Source organism: Dipodomys merriami, unplaced genomic scaffold (genome assembly GCF_024711535.1).
Source record: "Dipodomys merriami isolate MVZ:Mamm:240054 unplaced genomic scaffold, mDipMer1.0.p SCAF_18, whole genome shotgun sequence".
NCBI lineage: Eukaryota > Metazoa > Chordata > Mammalia > Rodentia > Heteromyidae > Dipodomys > Dipodomys merriami.
Genome location: NW_027203159.1, coordinates 15,099,185 through 15,105,400, shown reverse-complemented (window position 1 = coordinate 15,105,400; position 6,216 = coordinate 15,099,185).

The window sequence follows — 6,216 nt, the reverse complement described above, 5'->3', positions numbered from 1 at the left end:
TTTGAATGATAGTTTGTGTACACACAAGCACCTGGTTTTTCCTTGCCACAGGTTTTGGAAAGAACTACTAGAATCCTTGTTCAGATGAAATTACACATGGAAATTATTTAGATGGATGAGACACTCGTACAGATAGAAACTTTCATGGTCTTTCAGTACAGAATAGATCATTGTAAGCTTGTATAAGAAATCTAATATCATAAAAGTTTTGTTAAGTATTTATTAGACTCTACAATTATACCAATATGTAATGAAAGATGATACCCATAAGGAAACTTAAGGACAGTGAAAAATGCAATATGACGTTCTCTGTCGAGAAACAAATGTAGATATGATGATTGATGTTTACATACTCCAACCTTACCATGTCTATGTGGAAACTGACATGTGAATTCCAATAAATACATAAACACCTGGGTTTACTTATGGATTCGATGTAAGGGTGAATAGGTAGAAGAAATCAAAATGAATTCATTTGCTTGAGTGAACGTCGATGTAGCTAAAACAATGAGAAATGGTTTGAATTCATGATTTGATAACAATGATTCCTGCAAAGAAATGAGAAAAATATCATTTACTTTCTGTGGAAAAGACCTGAATAAATATTTGTGTATTCTGCATATGAACAAGAACGTCATTATTAGTTCAAGAGATATTAAAAAACTAATAAAAGCACATCATCAGTTATTTTCCAAAAAATTCATGATTGTGCTTCTCCTTCCATTTCCATTCAAACTTGTTCATTATGTATAAACATTTCCACAAATAATGCTTAGACACTCCCTGTCTCAACACATTCCAAGTTAGATGAACATTTGAAGTGTGACCCTAGTCAATCTATTACTATAATTATTATGGTCCAGTTTTTCAAATCTTTTCCGAATATCCCCCATTCATACTCAGCTATGCCTTGGCAGCGGTTCTGAAATATGTCCCTTTAAAAATATTCATGAATGTATCATGATCCAGGAAAATAAGAAGAAAGTGTTCACATGGTTGAATAGAATAGAAAGGCTACAGTGTAATGTTATTACAATAAATTTAAATAAACATGATATTTTTATCTCTATTTCAATATTTGTGAAGGCCTGCATAAAAACAAAGCACAGTGAGTGATTATATCATGAGATTTATCCTAGCAAAGGATACATGCTGTATGAAATGCAAGTGAAATATGAAGGGATACCATGAAAATACCTTCAGTTACAATTACAAGAAAGGTAATCAAAAAATAAAATGCTTTTCCATTATTATATATGGAGAAAACATTGTGAAAGGCCTATCCTGTGATATCAATATATTTCAAATATGCCATGTGGGTTCATATAAGATGTCACATTGTTATTGTGGTATTTCTAACCCACTGTGATATCCAAAGTGTCCTGTCATAAATTTTATGATATGATGCAATATGATATCTAGGTTGCTTCTGAGTTCATAATCTGTTTTCAACCATATAATATTTCAGATGAAGCATGTGATATTAAAAATGCACTGTGACATCATGACCACTCTGGCATCACACTTCCAGACATTATGAAAATTTGCACTCATGTGACATCACAAGTCTGTTAGGAGTTTATCACATCTGTGGCAATACATGCATCTGGAGCCATCACACTTCCTTTGTGAACTCATCTACTCATTGTGAATAAATGATACTTCTGATCTGGCATGCAACTGTGACATCACCAATCTATAATCACATCACAACTTTATTGTGATCTCATCACCAGTATGGTATCACCAACTAACTTTGACATCAAAACATTATTAGGATTTGATATTGTGACATTATGTTGTCTTTGTGATATTACTGTTACTTTATGTTTTAATAAACTTATTACAACCTCATAACATTTTAGATAATTCATAGACTGGGGAGTCAAGCTCCTTTTGTTAACTTGTATCCTCAATGTGAAATACTATCAATTGAAATTGGACCCATGGTTTGCTATTGCAAGCTCTTTGAAACATCACACACCAATTATGACTTCAGTACCACTGTGACATCACAAACCCATTGTGATATCATATTTCCATTGACACATCATGATCACATTGTGACATACAAAACCTACTATATACTCTTACCACCTTTGAAACATCACATGGCCTTTGTCATATCACAGTCACTTTATGTGCCCATATCCTCATTGTGAACTGACAATTGAGATTAGTCATTTCATTGAATATCACAAAGTTTTTGTGCCAATTTCACCAGTGTCCTATCACATTGTTGTTATCACATCAGCTCATTGTGACATCACAAAACTACAATGACAACATACCTTCATGGTATAACATTGTAATTGTGATATCATAGATGCATTGTGAGTACATATTCTGTGATTTTTACTCTATTTAAAATGTGGCATGTGTTTTGATATCAGAAAACCATGTGTGCTCATAACCAATGTACCATCAAATACCCTTTGGGACTTCATCAGCAGTGTGACATCACATTGTTTCTATACTACCACACTTCACTGTGACATCAGAAAATGACAATGACATCATAGCATTATGATACCATATTGTCATTGTGACATGATAGACATATTGTGAATTATTTTATGGGATTGTATTATATTTCAAATATGATATCAGAAACATATTAGGCCTTTATAGCCATTATTACATTACAATCACATTGCTACCTTCCCTCACATCGCTACCACACTAACATCACAAACCTATCCTGTACTCATAAATTTTGTGACATGCGGCTTTTGTGATATATAAGGCCCTGTGGAGCTCAGATTCTCTTTTCACCTCATAATTTTTCAGATATGACTTACTGTAGAAAATATTCAGTGGAACATCTGGACCATGGTGACATCAGACTGGCAGATTTCATGAACATTGTGTCACATGGTAACATCACAAACCTGTTATGACAACACATGCCTTTGAAAACATCACCATCCCATTGTGAACTAATAACTCATTCTGAGTTATTGATAATTGAGATCCAGCATGCCATTGTGACATATTACAATCCTATTGTGACTTCATCACCATTATGGCATCACCAACAAATTGTGACATCACAACATTATTATGAAAAGATACTTTAACATCACATTGTGATTTCACAGTGCCACTGTGTTTTTAGAAACCTAGAAAAATTCATGACCTACGGGACTTGAAGCTCTTTTTGTGAAATTGTAAACTCACTATGAATGAGTAGTAATTGAATTTGACCTGTGATTGTGATATTACATAATCGTTGGAATATCAGAAGCTCTTTGTGATCACATCACCACTGTGACATCAAAAATCCATTGTGTTATCACATTGCCATTGAGACATCATGATAAAATTGTGACATTCCAAAGCTTTTATGTCCTCATAGCACTTTTGGAAAAACACATGGCCCTTCTGACATCACAGTCCCTTTTTATACACATATCCTCATTGTGAACTAATAACAATTGAGATAAGACATGTCATTCAATAACACAAAGTCTCTGTGACATCAACACCACTGTGGCATCACAATGTCATGACATTGTAACATCATAGATACATTGTGAATGTGTATTCCATGATGTCACTCTATATCAAATGTGGCCTGTGTCCTCACAACCATTGTGACATCACAATGCATTGTGACCCAATATTGCCATTGTAATATTACTAACACACTCTGACATCACAAACATCCTATTTCTAATTCATAATGGGGATATGCTGCACAGAGGGACTGTGATGTCACAGAAGTCATGTATTTTTTCAAAGGTGCTAAGAGATCATAATGAGTTTGGGTTGTCACAATGGTTTTGAGATGTCACAATTGTGATGATGTTAGTGATGTCCACAAGTTTGTAATATCACAATGACAAATCCAATGTGAAGTGCTACTAATTAACAATGAGTATATGAGTGCAAAGAAGGAGTTTGAAATCCCAAAGACCATGAATTCTCTCAAATGATTTCTGGTCATATTAGGTTTGTGAAAATACAATGGGACAATGATATCATAATCACAATGTACTGTCACAATATCATATTATAATAATATTTTGATGTCACATTTAGTTGTTGATGCCATATGGCTTATGGGGTCACCATAAGTTTGCAATATCACAATGGAATTGCAATACCACAATGACATTTTAGATTTCAATTTTAATTAATCCATAATGAGTAGATTTGATTCCTTACAGGTTTCTCATGTAACAAAGTGAAAATATGGTCATGGTATTTGGCAAGGTGATGTCACAGTGGTAATGAGATCACAGTGTATTTCTTATGTCAAATATTATATGTGAAATATAATGAGGTCAAAAAAAGATTAGAACTCACAAAGGACCTAATATATCAGAATGGCAGCATATCACAAAAGTTATGAGGACAGGACAGGTGTGTAAGAGCACAGTGGGTTTATGATCTCAAAATGGCAATGTGATAACACAATTGTTATGAGGTTGCTTAGGTTTCTAATATCAACCTACATTCCATATTTAAAATAGAATGAAATCTCAAAATAGGTATTCAGAGAGTGTCTATGACTTCATAATAACAATGTGATGTCATAATGCTATGATTCCTTTGCAGATTTGTGATATCACAATGATCTGATGTTGCCATAAGGACAATTCCCATTGGAATTGACACCACTTTCGATGGTGTCAAATGGATATGTGATGTTACAATTGCATACCTTATCTGCAGTGTCATTTGGTCACAATAAGGATATGGATAGGAGCTGGGTACTATTGGTTTACACCTGCAATCCTACCTACTCAGTAGGCTGAGAGCTGGGGTTCGTGGCTCAAAGCCAGCCTGGGCATCAAAGTCCGTGAGACCCTTTTTTTCAAATTGTGAAACTACTGTACAGAGGGGTTACAATTACATAGGCAAGACAATGAGTACATTCTTACCAAGCAATGTAGCCTCCTCCTTTGTTTCCCCTTTCCATCCTTTCCAATTCTTCCCTGTCCCCACCGCCCAATACTCCCTGGTCCCTCTTCCCCAGAAACCAAAGTTGTAAACTTCCCTTTCGAAATAAGACTTGTACATCTCGTTGCAATGGGTCCAGCTGTATCCCCATTTCAATGATTTGTTTTTCCACTTCCCCTCCACAAATTATACCGACATCAAATACACTGAAAGCACGGTTTATACTGTGGGGGAGGAACATACAAAGCAACAAAGAAATAATCTTATAAATGCATTAGAAACAATCGCATGAAAGAAAAAAAAATTTGAATACGTATCTTATGGTTCATTTCCCTCAGGTCACCTTATTTGACCTTTTCTGCTTGACTCAGACATATACTAGATATTGTAAATAAGGGAAACCATAAGACCTATGTTTCTTTGGGCCTGGCTTACTTCACTTAATATAATTTTTGCCAAGCCTTTCCATTTCCTAACAAATGGGGCAATGCCATTCTTTCTGATGGAGGCATAGAATTCCATTGTGTATATATACCACATTTTCTTGATCCATTCATCTACTGTGGGGCATCTGGATTGGTTTCATAACTTAGCTATAGGAAATAGTGCTGCAATAAACATAGTCGTGCTGGTAGCTTTAAGTGTGGTCTTGTTTGTAAACTTTTGAATAAATGCCCAAATGTGGGATTGCTGGGTTATAGGGGAACTCTATGTGAAGTCTTTTGAGGAAACTCCATACTACTTTCCAAAGTGGTTGAACAAGTTTACACTCCCACCAAAAATGCAGTCAGGTTCTCTTCTGTCCACATCCCCTGCAGCATCTGTTGTTTTTACAATTTAATCTCCAATCAGCCACCAGAAAAATGGAATTGGTGCTTTGGTTAAAGTAGTAGAGCACTCGCCTTGAGCTGAAGAGCTCAGGGACAGTGCCCAGGCCCAGACATCAAACCCCATGACCAACAACAACAAAAAAAGACATGGGTAAACAAAATTTCTGTGATGTCACAAAGGCACGTGTATTTTCAAATGTGACCTGTTAAGGTCATAACAGGTTTGGGATGGCACAATGTGATTGTGATAGCACAATGGGTTTGTGATGTCACAATGGTGATAGGGCCACAATGGGTTGTAATGTCAGTGCAGGTTTGTAATATCACAATAACATAAAAAAATCAAAGTTCTATTGCTACTAGTTTACCATGAGGATACAAGTTCAAAGAAAGAGCTTGAAATCCCAATGACCATAAATTTTCTAAAATATTATGAGGTAATGCCACATTTCTGAAAACATAATGGGACAGTGATATC